Consider the following 22,274-nt stretch of genomic DNA (forward strand, 5'->3'; position numbering starts at 1 on the left):
CTCAGCAACTAGAGAATTAGTTAGATTCTCTAGTTAAAAAGTACCTTAAATCTTCAGAGTGAGGTTAAGAGAATCGCAGATGAAGATCACTGTATCCAAAATAAATTAGAGATCATTATTCCTGAGAGAATTTTTTAAGTGTTAAGTAGTGCTCATCAGGCTTTTTACAGAAATCTAACGGGGGTTGCTAATGCTACACTTTGGGCTGCCATTTACTCCAGTTTAGGGGCAATCTGTTTATTTCGAAGAACTTCTTTTCCCATCATCATTATCTTCAAGTTAATTTCTTTGCATTTTTCTGTTTCCTAAAATTTATGTGGATAAAATAGTTCAATAGTTTCTAGTTTGAGCAGGATGAGTATTCCCACCTGAATTATATGGGATTTTGAAGGGAAATGAAATCCCCCGGAAAACTCATTCATTTTTGTTTGGTAAGAAAGCAACAGCCATCTAATTTTAATGTTTATATATGCTTTTTTTTATTGATGTTGATGCAATAACAGAAAAATATAAAGCACCATCGGTGTATGGAGTTACAATTTCAGAGCGCAATCTCGCAAACACCAGTGCATATGAGTAACTTTATGGATATAAGTCTTCCATTTGAATTCAGCAGGACCGCTCTCATGCATAAAGTTTGTAATGTGTGTAAACGCTTGCTGTAACTTCAGACTCTCACCATATGTTGATGGCAATTTGTTTTCTGGATAGTGTTGATTTTTGCAACAACAATATAATACCTTTAGAAATTTCCAGTCTCTAATCAGTATTTGCATATGATTTTCAGCTAGATCTCCCTCCCCCAATGCTCACTGGGCCAGAGATCTTCAGACTGGTAAAAATGGGTAAAACTCTGTTGAGGTCAATGAAGCTGCATTCATTTACACCTGCTGAAGATTTGGCCTGATGGGTAGTCTGCAAGCATTTTCTTTTGGATTTTACAAACCCAGTTTTGACCCTTAGAACCAGTGAGTTAAATGAAGTTGCACACCAAGCGTAAACACTGGGTTCATACCCCAAAGAAATCCCTTCAGGACACTCTGTGAAGCAAACTCTGGGCCGGAGCTTCAGATGGTTCAAATAGGGCCCCTTTACACCAAGGGAACTCGCTGCTGCAGGTGGCCATTGAGTCAAAGGAAAGTGGTTGGCTTTGAGATCAATAATCATAATTATGCAGGCTAGGATAAGAGTGATAAAATTGAAAACATTCACCTCCATATTACATATGGCTAGTTCTATTGTGGAGGTGAGATTTGCCTTCCTGTGAAATATAAATCACCGAGTTGAAAGAACAGTGGAAAAGTCTGTGTTTTCTGTTAAAGCTCATTAAAAATCAGCATAAAACAGTCTCTTCAGACACCTCAGATTATCCTTCATCTCAATATTTGAGTAAATAAGAATTGTTGATCAACCCACTGAATTCTAACAATTTTTTGCTTTGGTCTATCCTTGCAAAATCTAGGATTAACATCTTCTTTAGAAAATTTCCATACTTTTCACCCTGCCAAACACCAAATGTGGGTGTGTATATGGTTGGAGGGGCTTTGGGAGTGAAAGAACCAACTTAAGGGACACAAGAAAATGATTAGACAGCAGAAAGTAAGATGGGATTCATTTCTGTAGCATAAAAAACATTTTCCATGACCTCACTTTCATGAGTTGGTGTTCCTGATGTGTATCGTAGAAGTGAGGCAGATTTGGGTCTAAAATCAAGGAGGGCTGAGACGTCAGATAAAATTTTCAAAAGCTCCTGAGTCCTATTTTCAAAAGTGACTTAGTCACTAAGGCTGCCAAATCCAAGTGAAAACAAATGGGAGCTGGGCACCTAGCTTCTTAGGCTGGGATGTTCAAAGAAGTCTAAGTCTCATGGGACTTAGGCACTTAAATGCCTAAAGGCCAAATTTTTAAAGTTACCTAAGTGCCTGAAGATGTAGATAGGTGCCTAGCGGCATTTTCAAAAGAACCTAGAACCTGACTCCTAGTCAGATCAATGGGGGTTGAACACCTACTTAGACAAATTTGAAAATCTCACGTGGTGCTTATCTGCATCTGAAGGTGCTTAAATAACTGTAAAAAAAAAATACATCCTTTAGATTTCTCAGTCACTTTGGGTGAAATTTTCAAAAGCATCTATGTCTCGATGTGGCTTTTCAATATTATATTTTTAATACCCAAGAGAGCAACTCACTGTCAGGACAAAGGTGACCAGATAGCAAGTGTTGAAAAATCAGGACTGGGAGGGTAATAGTTGCCTATCTAAGACAAAACCCCTAATATCAGGATGGTCCCGATAATATCGGGATGTCTGATTGCCCTAGTCAGGGCAATGTTTCTTCTGTTGTTTACTCAATCTCATGCTCAGGTTATAGTAGAATGGTGGCCTGGGTAGAGTTGTATCAAACTGAATCCAATGGGATTTGAGTGGGAATTCTGCCTGCATTAGTACTGTTGGATCGTGCCCTACGGGAGCAAATCTGTAGCCTGGTGCTGCTTATAATAAGCTTGGGGGCAGGGTTGGGGGATGGAGAACATTGTAGCTATAAAATTGACATAATACCAACTATGTCTGAATTTTGCAAAGCCAAGGGCCACTGTGGCAACTCAACCAGGAGCCTAAGCAGCAGATTCTATCCAGCATCCAAGTTCCAGTCAATACGGGAGAGTAGAAGGGGGTTGTGAGGGAATTGATTTTCACATGCTTCTGTGGGCCAATTGGTGCCAGCTCAGCTCTGATGTGAAGTAGCTGCATTTTAGCTTAAGTCAGAGGCATGTGGTCCCTAGGCCCATGCACCATCTGAAGACTGGCAGAGCAAAGCTTCACCTCTTCTTCCCTTGGCATACTTTTACGTGGTGGGATGGGGAGCTGGGGCAGGAACTGGCTTCTCCAGCATGATACCAGTTGAGAACTCCACCTAGTTGGGGAGTTCCTAGCAGTTCAGTTACAGCTAAAATCCAGCTCCTCTGTGCTGCCTAAACTGTGCAGAAGAGCTGGATTTCAAATGAGAATCTGGCCCAAAGTGCCATGAACTTGTGAAGGCATAAAAAGAGACCCTAGGGTCATCACTGGGGTTTCAGTCCAGTCTTTCAGTCTTGCCCTTGCCCCTGGAGCAGCTAAGTAAATGAGCTGTGTGTAAGTAGCAGCTTCCTAATCTCAGTGGTGTCCTAGGGGAAAGCACAAATATTTATACTCAGTCAGTGTGTTACACAAGGGCAGGTCTAATTTGTACATACAAAGACATTATATGCCTACAGTTATGTGGTGCCAAGGGCTGGCTTCCTTTGAGTTCAAATACACTGAGCTAACAGTTTCCAAATTGAAATGTATGGTGGTCTAGAGGGAGGACCTTCTGGCCTACATCTCTTACTACCGCCATGTAGATTCCCACAGTGCAGAATCGGGGCCTAAAATCGTAAGCGCCTCAGAGCAAGGAGAGTCTAACTCCAGGATACATACAGCCCTGAGCATGCTGTTGGAACTTGACAAATGATGTATAATAATTGCTATAGGTACCTTACAGGACATCAGCCAGATAACTTGAGGACACCCCTTGTGTGAAATGCAACTCTGAGTCAGCCTGTCTGGGCTATTAACACAAAACAAAATGTGAGGGAGAACTGTGACAGGGGTTCTGCCTCCTGTTATGGTAGCAGTGTCTAGGGATCATAAATGTCTTGCAAGGGGAGAATTCCCTCAGCTAAGGCACTGTGTGGAGACTTCATAAGTGGCCGTATGCTGGCCTCCTGCCATAAGCCCTGGTGCAGAGGGTGCGTGGGCGGTAGAACCAGGGTGGCATGGGCAGAGGCATAGTGCGGAGTGATCTAGGGGAATCTAGGTCTCTCGGTATGGTGGAACAGCCCATAGCAAACCCTGGGGTTGCTCTAATTTGCACCAGAAGCTGAACCAGTCCTAGGAGCAGCCCAGAACCCTGAGGGTGCCAAGGAAGCATAAAATCCCCTTTGTCCTCCTTGGGCCTTCTGTTTTAGACCACCAGGAGGTGCAGCACAAAGCCACAGCCCATATAGCCCTTTCTGCCAAGCCTAATGTCTTAGAGAAGAGATCCCAGCAGGGGAATCAAGAGGCCAATTAATAAAACTCCTTTTTGTGTCTGCTTCCTCTGTGTGTGTTCTTGGCCTGTCTCAGATGATCCTAAAGACCGGGGCTTATCCTTAGAATGCCTTGTGAACTAGGAGTACCAGTTTTGTATAAATTGGGAACAAAACTGGGCACCAGAGAATGAAAATCTGGCAGGCAGAGCCGATTAGACATGCTCAGAAAAGCTCACGATCTCACTGCCGTGCACCCTGTGGGCTCGCAGTGAAAAACAAGCCTGTGTGCTGCCAATATTTAAATATGTGATTCTATTGTTTTATCTGCAAATGAGATCAGTTAGGAGGAAAGAGCCCAGCACATCTCAGTGTTTAATTTTTTCCTCTATGCCATCACGAGGGATGTGAAGCATTAATCACCTCTCCCAGAAACATCTTCAGGCTTTCTAGTTCAGTGCCTCTTTGCCTTTTCCATACCTGGAACCAGTTTTCCATCCTAGGCTACCATCCTCCCATGGGCCCCTTCTGCTCCCTAGTTGGGATGTATTCAGGACCCTCATTTAGCAATATGGGAAACACAGCTGGGTTGAGAACTCCTGTCCTAATCTATTCTGTTTAGATTCTCTTGTGCCATACCCATCATCATGGTCTCCGAGTGCCTTCCATTAGTGCGTTAAGTGATATGACTAGTATCTGGCCCATCCGTTCTTTCTTTCCTTCCCTCGAGGGATGTGGGGGTTTACAGGTGCAATCTCTTTCGCTATGGCCATGTCTACCCTATGAGCTAGGGGTGTGATTCCCCTAATGTACACATACTCATGGTAGCTTGAGGAGAGCTAGCACAAGTATAACTAGCAGTGTAGCCATGACAGCACAAGCAGTGGCAGCAGTGGTGCAGCTTAGCTGTGCCACGTATGTACCCACTAGTTTCAGGCAGGTATTATACTTAGCATGGCTGAGGTTGTTGGGTTTTGGGTGGTGTTGGCGGCCTATGGTATGCAGGAGGTCAGACAGGATAATCTGGTAGTCTCATATGACCTTCAACTCTAAGACTCTATGAATCACACCCCTACTGCATGGCGTAGATAGAGCCTATGTATGTGTAGGTGTGTATATGAATGTGTGTATAATATCTATAGTGTGTCCTTGTGTGTATAAACTCTCACATGTCACAGTGAATAAATTGTATAAGTACCTGGGTAAATCACTGCTATCCTACTATTATACCCTTGATCTCCCAAGAAATTTCACCTGAGCTAAATTTGTCCCATTACATGTATTGGGGAATTAGGTGAGATCATGTGTCTGATGTAGGATGCAGTGGTCCAGCCGGGTACCTGTACAACTGATTCTCCATGGTGTTACGCTATCTAGCAGTTGCCATGCATCTGTCATTTGGTGCTGCCTCTCTTCATCCCAGTGACATCATCATTTACTTTAATTAAGCTCTCCCTGTTCTTGCTTGTGGGAAATCTTTAGTTTTAAACAGCAAGGGAGAGAGCTTGCTCTTCTAGCAGCTTTCTTCCTAAGCATTCAAAGTTCTGAGGTCCTCCTACCTCCAGGTATACCATACTGTTGTTATGCTGTGAGCAGAAGAATGGTCTTGTGGCTGGAATCCAGGAAATCTGGATTTGGTTCCTCGCTTATTAACATACCTGCAGTGTGACTTTGGGCAAGTCAGTTAGGCCCAGATCCTTAAAGGTATTTAGGTGTGTAACTCCAGGGAAATCACTGGGACTTAGGGACCTAAATACCTTTTGAGAATCTGGGCCTTTTAATCACTTTCCATGCTCCAGTTCCCCATCTGTTTGATTCTTCAAACAATCTTCCCTGCAACTGCTGTGACGATAAACCCATAAATAATTGGATGCTACCTTGATGGCGGCCATGTAACTCTCCAGGTAGGTAAACAGTGAAAAGGTGGCCTGGGGATCAAGAGGAGGTTTATATTTCGAGATGAAGCTGGTTGATAGCGGTAATCTATTTTGTGATGACAACAATTTGGATATCCCATTGCCCCTTCATGGGGGGCTGTTGCGTACAGCAACCTTGACTCTACTATATGGCATAGTTATTGGCGGTAATGTTTCCTTTGCTTTTCACAGTGATGCTGAAAGGCCAGGTTAAGATGTTTGCTTAGGTTTGATCTAGTGATTATTAAACTATCTATTACCATTGTTGACTCAGGGGCAACTCTCCTTATTTCAGTATGGCCAGATAGTCTTTCCAAGAATGATACTTGGGTCCCCACAAAAAAGCATTTTCATTGCCATTGGATTGCTTTGATATTAAGGTGAGCTGGAAAGATATTAGACGATATGTAGGTACTGGCTAATCCCCACTCTCTCTGCCAAGTTTGGAGCTACCAAATACTTCCAAGGTCCACGCTACTATTCATTTCCCTTGCCTTTTGAGGCTCTCTAGCTACAATAATGTTTCTTCCCTTTTCTGCAGATGTGAGTCACTTACTAACCTGGGCAGCCATGATTGCACATGGTTCTCTAGCAGAGCAGTAATTTACAGGTAGTCACAGACTACTTACATATTTTAAAACATCTATATTGTTGAGATTAGCATAGCCCCTGCTGGCTTTCCTTTTTGTTCATCTGTTAGAGTTGTTGCGTCCAAGCCATTCAAGGATTCAACTTTAAATCTTGAGGGTCTGATTTTATCAAGTGCTGAGCACCAATAACCCCACAGGAAGTCAATAGCAAAGGCAGGTAGGCTGCACCTCTGAAAAGCAAGCTTTAAGTGTAGTGTGTCTCATGGAATGAACGTTGGGCTCCACTAACTAGCTAAGTCTGCCTATCCCGAAAAACGCCCCGTCTACAGTGATCGGAGATTAAACTGATACTGTGTGGTCTAGTGAAGTGAGATTCAGGATTACTTGGTTTTGTTCTTGGCTCTGCTGTTGACCTGATAGGATGGTCCCACGGTTAGGGTGCTAGCCTGGGACCCTACAGAAACCCTGTGGATAATAGCATTGACCTGCCTTACAAGAGTGTTGTGAGGGTAAATGCACTAAAAATTGTAAGGTGCTCAGTACACTAATAGGGCCAAGACAGGCAGATAGTCTAGTGGATTGGATTTAGGATTCCTTGGTTTTATTACCATTGACCTTATGCAAGTCACTTCACCTCAATTTCCTCATCTGTAAAATGGGGCTGAGATACTTCCCTTGATTTATAAAGTGGTTTGAGGACAATGGATTAAAAGTGCTGTGTAAGAGCCAAATGCCTTTTTTGCTTCAAGGTTTGTTTATTTCATTCTGATTCTCACATAAGTATAGCCTTCACACGACCTGCTCGGAAACAATGGCAAGAACAGCAAAGATTCTCTCAGGCTTGTGCGTATGATCTTTTCTTTTCTATCTCTTGCTTGGAGGCTCGAGAAGATTAAAGGGTTGTTTTATGAGCCCAACTCTGACCCAGGGGGGTCATAAGTAAAAGCGAGAGAAGTACACAGTGAGAACTTCAAAGTGCTTCAGAGCACAACTCTGCTTCAGTTCCATTAGAAATATCAAAATTGCCATGCCAGATTAGACCAATAGTTTGTCTAGTCCTGCCCTCACAGTAGCAAAGAAGTTATGTTTCAGAAGAAGGTTTTAAATCCTTCAAATGGACAGTTATGTAAATCATATTGGTAGGAGGGCATTTCTTCCTAGCTGTCAGTAGTGGGCTTATGTCCCAAAGCATGAAGACTGAGTCCTTTATAAACATTTCTCCTTGTTACTGTAACTGCCTATGATATTCTTATTAGTGAAATAAATATCTAAACTTTGAACGCTACTAAGAGCTTTGTCTCAATAATATTTTGCTGCAGAGAGTTCTGCAGGTTAATTATTTGTAAAATGGTGCTAAAGCTTTACTTACATTTACCTCAGCTGAAAAGTGTCCTTGTAATGCTACAGTTCGATAGGGTTCTTGGAGATGGCTCTGGATGTGCTTCCTAGGCAGTGAAGGGGCAGAAAGGAGATTATGTAGGTATCTGGCTGGCTGCATCCCACTTGAATTGACCATTTGAATGCTGCTGAGATTTAATTATGTTGCATTGTGTGCTTGGGTGTCTAGATCTTTGCATAGGCATCTTATTAGTTATTGTTTATAAATAAATGAAATAATAACATTATTTACACATTGTGATTGTTGGGAAATTTTAACCCAGGGACTTGCTCGCTAAGAACGTCAGCTAGATCCTCTAGCAGACTCCAGTCCTCTGCTGATCAGGCACAGAGGGGAACATACGTAGGGGAAAAGTGTTGTTGTTACCATGATTTGTAAGTATTCCTTTCCAAAGCATAGGGTTGGTCACATGTATTAACAGCTTGCGTGGTTTTACTGTATGCCTCTCTATACCACAAGCAGACAGGTACTTGGGTTTTTCTGTTGACAGTGGCTACCAGAGGCTCAACAGCTTTTGCAGAGTGATCAATTTCACAAGGCCAGATGGTTCCTTCACCTACACTATTGTGTGAGACAGACAATTATAGAAGCATCCTCTTTATGCAATTCATCTGCAGGCATAGCATCATAAGCTCTTTCAAGAGTGTTGAGGAAAAGCCCCTGAAAATTCCTGCTTAAAGCTTGTCTAAATTTCTTTTTAAAAAAGCACAGTTATTGTATTTCTCGAAGTCTGTTTGCAGCTACGGCAGAAGGAAACAGATGTAAGCAAGCCTATCCATTCCTTCCTTCCAAGGCTCTGTTAGTTCCTGGATGGCAGCCAATGTTCAAACCAAGGCTCGAGGCGGTACCGTTTTCTCTCCTTTCCCTGACCTGCTAACAGACAAGACATTTGTACATTACTGAACACTGAAGTACACACTGTGCCTTGCAACTGGACAGTCTAGGGTACTCAACAGAGTTGTAAATCTCCAATCGTACCTTTCGTCGCGGGAATCTTGGATATTGTCAGAAATACTCCCTTGTGAGCCGCCCTAGATTTAAAGAGAACCGCCCTCCCCCAGTACACACAAAGAAAGGAGCTGGAGTTGCTGTTGATACAAAGTCTCCAGTTAGCCAGAAAGTGATCAAAACAACCTTGTGATGTGCGTGATTGGCTGTGTGTATGGTGTCAGCTCTATGATACAGGGGGACTGCAATGTGTTTGTCAAGTTCTGTACTGCAAAGGCTTGTTAATTTTTGTCATCGAATCAAAGTCTTATGCCAGTTCAATGATGTAAGGTCATTTTAATTCCATCCCACAGTTGTTGGTGGGTTCCTCCCGCCCCTTTTCCCTGGAGGTTAATCACTGCATGAGGTGATTGTCCCTGGTGCATTCTGTGATCTGGAAATTTGGTTGCTAATTACTGCCTTAGCACCAGGGAAGGAATCTGCAGAGGTCTGCCTTGTAAGTGACTGCACTGGTCCATGATTTGAATTGCAGGATGTTTCTGGCTAACTATGAGTCTAATGGGGGTTGACCAGTCTGCGTCTGGAAGAAAAATGGACTCCCCTTGTAATCTAGAGTGTATACCTAATAAACTCTGAGCGCTTCCCACGCTTAGCAACACAAGAAGGAAAATAGCTGTCTGGAAAGGGAGATAATCCCAGTTTAGGAAAAGCATAGTTGATTTTTCAGGTTTTTTGCGGGGTGAGGAAAGAAAGAGGGGATACTTGTGTAAACTGGCCCAAACCTCCCTAAAAATCTTGCTCAGGGGATGACATTTTTCTTCCTCTTTCCCTTTCTGGTCACGTTTTACCTCTGGAGTTACTCAGCAAATTAATAGGTATAGAAATGCAAAGCTCTTTTCTTATTACACGCCATCGATCTGATTGCAGTGTCATTAATTGAAAGACTCGGGAAATGTGATGGATGGTTCGGCTCAGGATTCCACATTCATTTTGGCGTAGCCCTGCAGGAGAAAAGCTGCATGAAGTTGATTGAAGGGCTCTTTTTGTCTGACTTGAATTATTCTTTCATTGTCAAACCTTGTAACAGCATTCAGACATAGGGAGATTTACAATGTGAAATCCTAAACGGGGTCTAGTCTTAAAATAAAATTGGGGGGGAAAGGCTTTATCATACGATGTTGAAAATAGCTATATTTGTAAAAAAACCCTATTTCTATCAATTAAATCTCTTTTGCAAATCCCAAGAGGTTAACTTTGCTCACTCAGTTTTGAATTAGTTGAATGTTAAGGCCACAGATGAGAAACAGTTGCTTTAATCATGTAACTATTGTCAACGTTTTTATTACAGCCAAAGATGTTTGGTAGTTTGGAAGGGTTGGTTGGTTTGTCTGACTACTGTCATTTATCTCCATACCAATTTGCCCATTAATCTGTGGACCCCGGTTGTCCTATAAAATTACATTTGAGAGTTATTTTTATTAGGGCAAAAAAAGCAGCAGGCAATATTTAAATTATTAGTTTTAAAGAAAATGTTTAGAATTTGGGAGAGCAGGAAAATATACAATATCCTTTGTGCTCTCAAAATTTCAGATTACTCCCAATTTGTTTCTGAAGGCAAATCTTGTCAACTATCTTGTGATTCTATTCTTAGCTGATGATCATGGAGAGTTCTATTGCCTAAATTCCTGTTGCTCTTTTGTCTGTTAAATATTTGTGCTGTGCTGCTGGGAAATGCCCACAATATCACCAAATGGAACAATAAAAATCGAGCGTGAAGGTACAGTCCATCCCTTATTTGTAATTGATGTTACAGGTGAAGAGTTTTTAAATGCAAAATAGCCACCCAGCTTGTAGTCTTATCTGAGAACAAAATAGTGCAAGAACATTATAAATTGTAAATATACAAATGCCTAGGGAGGGAGGGAGCTAAATTAGACAGATTAGAAGAAGAAAAAACATTGGTTTAGATTAGTGGTGTCTATTCCTCTCATAATTTTTTTAAGAAAACAACTCATTTTATCAGCATGTGCTATCTTTTAAGGACCGAAGGTATTAGAAACCAGGCTGTAAGCTCAATACAAAATGGGCTCAGAAACAGAAGAACTGGACATAAAACACAATAATGAAAATGATCTCTCTCTCTCTCTCAGCCTACCTACTTGCCTAAGCAGTTATAACACATCCACTACAGAAATTCAGATCTTCTACTGTTCTCTTTGCCCTCCCCGCCACCATGAGACAACACATTGAATGTGATTATTTTGTGTTACAAACTCTTAAATAAACATTCCTTTAATTTGAAATATATATTGCAGGCAACAAATTTGTCCAATAAGGAAGATTAGTAATTCATATTAAAGTAGGAAATAGCCTATTCACATACTATGAAATCAAATGAGTTGCTAGGGATGGTTGTTCTGTCCCCATCCCTATTCTGCATATAACACCCTCACGTATGTATATTAAGGTCTTATTCTTCAGTGAAGGGTGAGATTATTTTGTAGAATCTGTTATGCTTTTGTCTCTCTCTCTGATAGGACCTTTGGCAGAGGGGCCGAGAGCAGGGTTGTTTTAGTGGGACTGCAGATCCTTGCTAGCATTCTCCTTATTATACAAATCCGGTGGTGTGTCTCTTTCAGAGACCAAAGAGACTTTGGATAAACCCTGCTCCTGGCATATTGGAAATTTGCTGTCACCATAGCACCTGCAATTCCCAACAGCTAAGTTCTGAAATGAAGTACATGGCGGGTCAGCACCATTTAAAATAAAAAAAGTCTGTTATTCCTTTTCTTCATGCTGTACAAGCTGCTCTGGGATTCTTGCATTCAGGGCTCCATTTGGTCAGGAAATTGTTTTACTGCAGCTTACCTTTAATCTTGTTTCATTGAGAACACGTGCTGTGTGGTTACCAGCGACTAGTTATTCACTACTCTTCTAGCCATTACCATTCTCTTGTTGGGGAATTCCTCTTTGGGGATGTACTTTTGGTGCTTTGTTTTTTTTTAAAGAGAGTTTTGTTTTTAAGCCTTCTCAGGCTAAATAAAGATGATGACTTTTGAGGGTCACTGGGAGGAAAAAAATGGTCTGGTGTCCCTAACAAGCCTTCCAAGGATTGTGATATAAGTAGCAATAGAGCTAATGAGATAGTTAGGCAGCATATGTCTCCATGTGGGACTTTGTGGGCACATTACCCAAGAGAAAAAAACGCTACTTAGAAGTAACAAACTAATTCCATCAAATGATTTAATTTTGTATCTGTGACATATTTCGAAACATTCCTTCAAATTAAATTTCCATTGGCACTAGAATTGTTCTTATGAAATCTCTGGACATAAAATTACCCACAGGTTATAGTCGCACCTTTGAAATATTCTGTGCTTAGCAGACAATAAACTGGATCTTTCTCATTCTTACTTCTTATTGTGGAGTCAGGGTGGTGGTGGATTTTTTGATTTGGGAAGGTGGTGTTTTTTATTTTTGTCCTTCTTGATTAAGTAGCATTTTGGCTGGTTTTCTTAAGATGAAATTCATTTGTTGAGCTTAAAAACAAATGAGGATAAAAGGTTCTATATTTTTCTTTTTAATTGTTTGGCTAATATCTAAAAATGTGCAGAAAACACCCTTAAAATGTCCTTAAAAATAGCAGCTGTTTTTAAAAAATTAACAGTTTCAGTTTTTAAAAGGGTTTAATTTGCTCATTTTGTGGGCTTAACTTGAATACAATCAACCCTCTTTTAGTCTCTTCTGAAGACATTAAATTTCATACATATTTATGTATTACATTATCAAATACATATTCGTCAAATGCATTCTTAACTCCAGAACAGTTGATAAAAATAATAAGGATGCACAGCTACAGATCAGAGAATCTCTTTTGTTAAAACCTTTAAATCGCCATTTATTTATTTGTTCAATTTCTTTTTATTGTATTGTCCAAAGGAAAATATGCAATGCCATGTCTAATTATGTTAGTATTCACATTAATAACCTGTAACTTTACATAACAATGAGCACTAAACATTCAAAAGGCAGAAACAGATGCAATTATTTGTTGCTAGCTAAGTTACTGTACGTGATCCAGGTGCTGTATTATTATTTGCATGTGCTTCCCACCTTTGTTCGCTCAGACACATGGGGATCTCAAGCTATTGCTGACTAATTGATAGTTGTAGTAACTGCTATAGGCTCCTTAGATTAGAAATGCATGCAGATGTGTGTCTTGATTCAAACATTAAGGAACACACACTCTCACTTACTTACATGGGCAGAAAGTCTTCATACTAATAGAGGTGTGGGATGGAGATAGCAGGACATAAAACAGGAGAGAGAGAGAGGGAGAGAGAGAGACAGAGACAGAGAGATGGCATGCAGCATATATACCCCTACAAATAGTTCTAAAATGCGTTTGCAAATGCAGAAGTCTTCAGAACCTTCCAACAGTTCAGAACACCCTTTTTCTCTCTTCTCTGCGGGACGTCTCCTCCAGATTACTCGAAAAAAGCGGAAAAGGTGAGAGCTCTGCCATCTTAGCTCTGAATTCATCTGATTTCCTTCCCCCCCCCCCCTTGTATTCCTCATGCCATTGTCCATTCTTATGATGGCAGCCGCCCTTGCTCTTGAATGCAAGTGTCACAGCAGGAGCAAAAAGGGTTCAGGGCTGCATTGTCAAAGCCATGGTTGCTTATTGTTTCTTAGCCTTTCACTGCTCTGCTTTTCCAAGCCTCTTTCCCCATCGGTGGCCCCTATCAAGGGGAGGAGTAGGGAGAAAATTGCAAGAGTTAGTCGTCCTTTTTTATTGCACACTGTTATGATAAACAGCCCAGCAATAGATTCCACAAAATTAGGAATTATAACGATGGGACGGGGTGGAGTGGGGAGAATTCTTTGTAGGTTTGTGTTTGTCGCTCTCCATCTGTCAGAAGGTTGGTTTCTTAGGAAAGACTTTTGTATTGGTGTTTTGGCCAGCCAAAAAGTAGAAGCAGCTGCAAAGTGAACAGTGAGTTATTTAGCCACAAGGTAAAAATTTCCTGTTGCTGTTTGGATACTGAAGCTTTTCAATCTTAAGGGGGAAAAAAAGCATGACTGAAAGCATTTGTTAGCTGTTGTCCATCCATCTATCTATATTTTACGTATAAAAGCAATATATGATGATTGCAACTTGGCTTCTTTTGAAAATGGTTCAACAGAGAATGAGGTTTTTGTTTTAGAACATTGAATCTTGTGCTAGAAAACGAAGAGGGGAACAACTTGCTTGTTCTAGTCACAAGAAAGACGCAGGGTTGTCAGTTCATCTAAAAGTAATATTGTGTCGTAATTTTTTCCTCCCACAACAAAAATTGTGCTCAAATATATAGTTGGCATTTATATATCTGTCTGATTGTTTTCCACAAACAGGCCAGCTTTTTCGGTACCCCAACTTCAGGGAGGTTACAAAGTAATGGCCTCAAAAGTTTTTTGTTTAACTATGTCCCGATATTAAAAACAAATTATATTTATAAAATGTGTCTTCCAGTAAGAATACAAATGCATTTAAGTATCCAAGCTATATATTTTTATTAAAGCTAGGCAAATCTGACCAAGAAGAAGAGAAGCAAGTTAAATTTCGGGTAGAGCTCTTAATTGCTCTACTAAATATCAATATTTTACCAATCTCCTTTTATAGTTAGCAACCTCAATGTAAATGAAATTTGCCCAGTGTGGAATTTAATTTTTAAAAGCATCTCTCATTACATTACATGGACAAAACCATTTTGATATCTATAATTATCGAGAGAAAACATTTCAAATCATTCAGATGTTTATTCCTTGAACTCTGAATATCTAAGTGGTTGTGAATGTCTAGCACTATTTTATCATGTCTAATTATAGTGGGCAGAGTGCATTCTCTGTTATAAATGTAGTTTGTCTGAGTGGGGTTTTGGAGAGAAATATCCTTTAACTGAACGTTCATACCCTGTTTTGGTTATATTTGCGAAGACCCCGTTGTTTGGCTCTCCCAAATGATAAATGTTTCCTGTAAATTATTTTGAAATAAATGGGGACAAATATTTCAAACCAACTCCTTCCCTTTTTAATAGAGAAATTTAGAAGTTACCGATTCTAGTGTGTGTTAATGGTCCGATGAGCAAATTTTCTTAATACATCGTGCAAACACCTTGACTTGCTTTGTGCAATGAGTTTTTTAGACTCATGCATTGTCTTGTATTACCGAGGTTTAGGTCAAGCATGTGTCTGTTTGAAATTTCTCTATAAACGAAACTTTTGAAGCAACATTGAAAGAACTCTGGCCTTGTTTTCCACCAAAGTCTGAATGCAGTTGAGGCCACCCTGAGAGCACAATGTTTAAATTCTATTCCACATCTGCCTTATATTTGCAATTGTAGGCCAGTGATCATTGGCAAGGAGTACTGATCAGTGATAAAGTTTAGTACCTTCTTTGCCAGGAGATTGTCATGTCTGCCCTGTAAATCTGGACTATTATTTTTGGAAAATCTTCTTAAATGGGATCTGAACTGATAACCTCTGATGATCCTTACTATGGGGAAAAATACAACTGTAGAACAGGATTCAAATATGTTAAAAATTCTGCACACTGGCTCTTTCAGATACGATAGCCTTCATTCTGATTTTGACTCACTCTAGTGTGAATAAGGAGTCATTCTATTGAACTCAGTGGAGTTTTACCTGTGTAAAACAAGTAAGAGTGGTATCAGTATCAGGCTCAGTTAATTTCTTTTCAGTTCAAGACTATGGACCATATCTTTCAGGTCTTTACCGATGCCCAACTCCTATTTACCACTTGTAATGACAGATGCTTGTGGGCCAGGTACAATGATCCCAATTCTGCTCTCATTTACATGGTGTAAATCTTTGACTTGGGTGGATACTCCAATTTCACACCCACTAAAATGAGATCAGAATTTGACCTTCTGGGGTCCAAGAATAAACTGCTGAATGTTTTCTTTAGATAGTAAAATGTATTTCCAATCTGAAATAAGAAGGTTGGGATTTTTACAAGCGCTCTGCATTGGTCTAACTCTGTTCTCATAGATGTCAATGGAAACTTGACCACTGAGTTTTCATGGAAGCAGAGTTAGGCCAGTGCTGAGCAGTTTTGAAAATCCGATCCTAAGAGAGTGCATGTGAGGTTAGCCAGCATAAGAACAGCAGGATTTGGCTGCATAAATGTGTTTTACTTCAGCACAGAGCAGTTAATGGGGAGTGAATGCAGAGCTGTCATGACTCTGGGAATGGGAGAACTGGTTTGGATGTAATAATAAAAAACCTACCTCTAAGTGCTTTAAGCTGTATTTAATTTGAGGATAGAATATTATCTCCATACTTTTTGTGGTTTTTTGCAATGTTCAATAAACTTCTTACACAATAAATGATTGTATCAGTCTCTCTATTCCTCAAGCACTATTCTTACTGAGCGGAATTTACCCCTGTACTGAGGAAAGACCTAGGCACCTCTTACCTCCCCAAAACCAAGCTTAAGAGGGACTAAAGTGGTATGCAGGCCTTGTATTGGTCCCCTAAATAGCAACGAATGTAATCTTACTGGTGTTATTGAGTAACTCGCACTTACTTCAGTGGGAGTAACTTTGTATCCAGAAGGGAGAATGGATCATCGGGGTCCTATGTGAGACCAGAATCTGAGCTAAAATCCCATTAAAAAGACCATAGGAATAGCCATATTGGGTCAGACCAAAGTTCATCCAGCCCTGTTTCCTGTCTTCTGACAGTGGCCAATGCCAGGTGCCCCAGTGGGAATGAACAGAACAGGCAATCACCAAGTGATCTATCTCCTGCCGCCCACTCTCAGCCTTTGGCAGACAGAGGCTAGGGACACCATCCCTGCCCATCCTGGCTAATAGCCATTGATGGACCTACCCTCCATAAATTTATCTAGTTCTTTTTTGAACCCTGTTATAGTCTTGGCCTTCACAACACCCTCTGGCAGAGAGTTGCACAGGTTGGCTGTGTGAAGAAATACTTCCTTTTGTTTGTTTTAAACCCACTGCCTATTAATTTCATTTGGTGACCCCTAGTTCTTGTGTTATGAGGATGAGTAAATAACACTTCCTTATTTACTTTCTCCACATCTGTCATGATTTTATAGACCTCAATCATATCCCCCCTTTTCCAAGCTGATAAGTCCCAATCTTATTAATCTCTCCTCATATGGCAGCCGTTCCATACCCCTAATCATTTTTGTTGCCTTTTCCTCAACCTTTTCCAATTCCAATATAAATATAAAGGCTACTGGCACAGCAATGGAAATCTCACAGCAGAATCCGTTCTCTTGAGATTTGTAGTCTTGTTTTGCAGTGAGGTTCAGGTGAGTTTCCTGACCTTTGGGGGTCCTGACCTTTGGGGGTCCTTTTTCTGACTAGAACCTGAACTCTGAACCTTTTGAGGTTTCCTCAGCACGTTCAATTAACTATGGTAATGAATTTAAAAGCCAGTCACTGTACACCTTGCTTACAATATACAACTCTCATTGACTTAACTGGGATTTACATACATATAAAGGCTGCAGGCTTAGAAAGTAACAACTGAGCACAAGCAGAGCAGACTTTTTTTGATAGCATGAATGGTCAGTGGACAACGTGAATGGTCAGTGGAGGCCAATATTAAATTTTTATTGAATCCGCATCCATATTTCATTGTCATTTGTGGTATATAGGAATAGGACAGTATCTCTTTAAATAGTACATGACCCATCTAATAGTGCTCACTGTTCTGTGTTTTAGAAGCTGCTAGAACCCAACCAGAAGTGCAGTGTGTACATGTATCTAGGCCTTGCGTATTGTGTGTATTCAGTGAATGTGCTGTGCCCATGTCGCTTCTTCATTTCATGTTTGTTATATAAAGGGCAAAAGATACAATATCATTGTGGCCCAGCTACTGATTCAGTTTGGGCAGCATTTCACTCTACAACTAAGTGCATTTGCTTCAGTGGAACCGTTTGTATAGTTAAAGTGCTCTTCAGATATGTACAAGGATCAGAATCTGCCCCTGTAGGTGGAAAATAAAACAGCTTAAGTTCTGGGGAGCAGCTGGGACAGAAAGTTGAAGATATGTAGAGGAATTCTCTGCCTTCCAATGGGAAAAAAACCTGGTAGGAAAAACCCTCTCTACAATGGGAAACTTGGAAGAGAGTATGGAGTGAAAGACTTGCCCAGCAATTACCTTTCTAGTGGGCAAGATTGCCTTGGTTTTCAGTACATAAATGTAAATTTGTGGGTACTGTGTCTATTAGAGATGGTTCAGAATGGTAGAGATGGGAGTGGGGGTAGGTTTTCAGATGGTGTAACTTGTCATAGCAGTTTATACCAGCTGAGGATCTGTCCTCGGACTCGTATCCTGATCTGAACTTTCCTAAAATTGGAGATGTTTGTATCTGCTGCTTTGGTTCCTTTCTACATTAGAGGTGTCAAATGGATTAACCAGATCAGAACTTTGAAAGCTATTACCAGTTAGCGCAACAGAGAACATTATATGATATTAATGGCAGCCAAGATAAGGCGGCTTCTTATAGGCTTTCTACTGGATTCATTAACTAGGTTTAATAGTGTGTGAGAAATATTTTAGATGATCAAATATCAGGGTTAATTTGTATTTTACAACTAAACACAATTTCTGCTTTGCAACTGAGACTGCCAGAAGGTGCCTTCAGAAGGAAAATTAGCAATTGCCTTGTCTTCAGTTTGTTTGATTGTTTGTTTATTTTAGCTGTCTAAGAACTACTTGTGAAATTCCCACTTCTATCAGCGCATGTTCCATTTCTGGACCCAGCACAGTCCATGATGCAATGATAGTACCTAAGTAAAAAAGCTTGGGCAATATTCTGCCCTCAGAGACGTGTCCACCATTCCAATTGACTTCAGTAATAGTGGATCAGATCCTGAAGTGCTTAACTATGAAAACTTCCCCCTAAGGCACAAAACGAGAGACAGGCGACCAACTCCTATTGATTTTTTTCAATGAGAATTGGGCAACTAATTGTGCTTTGTACCTTTGAAAATCTCCCCCTTTGGTTCTTGAAATCAACCATTGTTTAATCTGAGCAAGGACTGAGTAAACATACTTAGGTTAATAACAATACATACTTACCCTTTTCATAGTCTTCCATCCTATGGTCTCTAAGCATCTCAAAAATTAGTTTATTGGAGTTGTGTAGATACAGAATCTGCGAGCACAATTTGACCCTTTGTGTAATAAATACTAAACTTGTTATGGGAGGATTTGTCTCACGGGCCATGTGGCTAAATCTTGGTACCTTACTTTCAGAGGCAAGAAATGGTCTTTAGAACATGGGATTTGAAGTCAAGACTCCCAGGTTCTGTTTTCAGTGCTAGAAACTGACTGACTGGGTGAGGACTTACGCAAGACACTTAATCTCTCTGTGCCTTAGTTTTGCTGCCTGTATGAGAATAATACTGCCCTATACCTCTGGGCTGCTGTGAGGCTTAATTAATGTATGTAATATGCTTTGTTAAAAGGGACTACAGAAGTACGTATAATAATCATCATTTAAAATTTGTTCTGCTAAAATGGGTGAATTTGTTTAGTTAAAATCAGACAAATCCCCCACATGCACACATTCTTTCATCGAAATCTCAGATCAAACCTCTTTGGAGGTATGAAAATATTCATTAAACTCTTTTCCTCGTTTGTTTTAATTTTCATTCAAGTCTGAAATTCCAGTTTCCAGACTGGGCTAAAAACAGAAGTTCCAAAATCTTTTGAGACAGGCTGTTTTAAAGGGTGTTTCTGACTTCCCTGAAAGCAAAAAGTATCGGATATCTAACCAGAGAGTCAGTTCTCATTAGATTTCAAACATTGGGGCCAGATCATACAAGGAGCCGAGTGCCGTCCACTCACATGGATTTCAGTGGAAGTAGAGGATGCAACACCTTGCAGTTCCCAGACTTGATTCCCAGTTGCTGGAGTTTCTGGAGGAGTATCCATAAGGTTCAGAAAAGCAACTTCCTATTCAAGTGCATATTCCAATCAAATTCAGCCTCCAAGCCTTTGGAAGTTCACCCACTACTGATATCTACCCAGTTTGATCCCACATTAATTGGTGTGGTCAAATGCTAAAACACTGAGGATAAAGATATCTCACTCTGTGTCTCTCAGGTAGTTGTACTGGTGAATATCACCATAGTATCGGAGAGCCTAATGAAAGTGCTGACACAAACTTAAATGTAATGGCACAAAAATGCTAGAATACGAAACCTATTGTGTTTCATGTTATTTGCACTAGAATTTATTGCAGATCATGTTTCCTGTATGTTGCCCCTCTTTTCCGCCTATGATACTCACCTTGACCCCTCTACTTGTTTGCTATTCCCTCTCCTACCTATTTTGTGGCTTTCCCTGTGCATGGATCATCCTCCCAATCCCAGTTTGTCAAGTCACCGTCTTCTCCACATCAAATCCCTCCTAAATTCTGAAGTCTTCAACAGCACTCAGAGGAAAAGAATTATTCTGTTAATATATGGATGTGTGTTTGTTATGGATCTAAATAGATTAGCTAGAAGATGTGCATATACCTAAACAAAGTAACCATATAGTCTTCCTACTGTAAGCTTTGTACTCCTTCCCTCACTTGTTTATTAACCTCACTTGTGTGAGGTCTAGAATTAGGCTGGTAAACTCTTTGGGGGCAGGGAACCGGGGCAAGTCCTTTTGTTTGCTCCACATTGTTTGTAGCACATTTTGGGGACTGTGTGGATAGATTTAAGTGGTAACAATTAAGGGTTAGTTCAAGTACAAGTCTTAGATCAGAAAAATGTGAGATCAGCATAGCTGGCACTAAGACCCATGCACAGACAGCAGGCGGAGCTTGGGTGGTAAATGTCAGTCAGTGGAACTATGCTGATGGACACTAGCTGTGGATCGGGTCCTGTTTGTTCTACTGAAAAGAAATTATGGGCCTGATCCTGAGAGGTACTGAGCATCTGAAGTTGTTGTTCAAGTCAGTGGGCGTTGTGGGTGCTCACAACATCTTCTTTCAGAAGACGTAGACAGTCACTGGCTTACTTCTCAATGATGAACACTTATGTACCACCAGTCATTGTACTAACCACTTGTTACTGTGATGTAGGAGGGTAGCAAAACCCTTCAGAGCCAGTCTAGTCTGTGGTGTAATGCCATATTCAGGACAAATGCCCACTAATCACTATCATCAATGCACATTACTCCTCCATCTAATGTTACTGATATTAGGGGACAAAGCACTCTTTATAGACCCTGACTGAAGTTAGATTAAATCACAAAATACTGAACCAGTGCTATCATTTGTTGGGTCCCAGCTGATGGAGACTGGTAGAGTTGATGGTTTCTCTGGGCCAGCTGCTGGAGACTGGATGATATGGACTGGTAGGGTTGCTTCCTTCTTCTGTATTTGTATTGTTGGAGGAGAAGATATAATTACTCACAAATGGCCAAGTTTTGATGGGATGTGGAACCTCTGAAAAAGCATGTCTTGCTTTGCTGGTTAAAAGTGCTTCAGTTACTTATCCTCTGTATGTCACGGAGAGCAGGAATCATAGGCATTTTTGTATGTGCATAAAATTACACAAAACAAAATTTGACTTTCTTGAATGTTCATACCAAAAAAGCCACTGACACAAACGGACAAATATGATTCGTACCAAGGTTACTATTCAGCCAGTCAGCTCCCAGCATGCAGAGATGTAATATTTGTTTTTGTTTTGTTCACAGATCTTTTAATGGCTTGGGAAAACTTTCATGGGGTCAAAATTAACCTAAGGTTATTATTTGTATTATGGTAAAACCTAGAGCTCCACATGAGATCAGGACTGCATTATGCTAGACATTGTACAAGCATAGAGTGAGGGGCAGTCTCCGCTCCAAAGAGTGTAGGCAGGAGAGACAAAGGAAGTATTTTGCAGTATTGTTGTAGCCATGTTGGTCCCAGGATTTGAGGGAAACAAAATGGGTGAGGTAACAGCTTTTATTGGACCAACTTTTGCTGGTGATAGAGACAAGATTTCAAGCTCATTCATTATTTGTGTGTGTAGTTATATAGCACTTTTCATGTTTAAAGCACTTTACTACCCATGAGCTTGACTCATTTCTTGTGGGTGCACATGGGGCTATATCAGAGCGGGGCACAGCTCCATGGTGGGAGAGAAGGCACTGATGTTATCATCATACTTCTCCAATGGAGGGCAGCTTTATGCCTAGCTAGGGCTTCACAGGTGACTAGGTTGCTTAGGAGACCTATCGAATCTCCTATAGGTCTTCTCATCTGGTCCCACTATTCCTGGGGCTTTGGCAGCCATCTCCTAGCCACTTGGCAGTGGGCTGGCAGGCAGCTTGCACTTCTGGGAAAAAATT

General features: G+C 40.7%; 1 long non-coding RNA gene across 2 annotated transcripts in view; it reads left to right on the plus strand.

Moving 5' to 3' along the window:
- The window catches only part of LOC142047914 (uncharacterized), an 81,585-nt gene that overhangs the window by 26,155 nt on the left and 33,156 nt on the right, over positions 1-22,274 (plus strand). Inside the window, exon 1 of one of the 2 annotated variants that reach the window (XR_012657238.1) lies at positions 13,014-13,406. The exons of the other annotated variant lie outside the window; for it this stretch is intronic. This is a non-coding gene — a long non-coding RNA (uncharacterized LOC142047914). Of the gene's footprint in view, positions 1-13,013; positions 13,407-22,274 lie in introns of those variants that run through there. 2 annotated transcript variants of the gene reach the window in all.

Source organism: Chelonoidis abingdonii, chromosome 18 (assembly GCF_003597395.2).
Source record: "Chelonoidis abingdonii isolate Lonesome George chromosome 18, CheloAbing_2.0, whole genome shotgun sequence".
Classification (NCBI taxonomy): domain Eukaryota; kingdom Metazoa; phylum Chordata; order Testudines; family Testudinidae; genus Chelonoidis; species Chelonoidis abingdonii.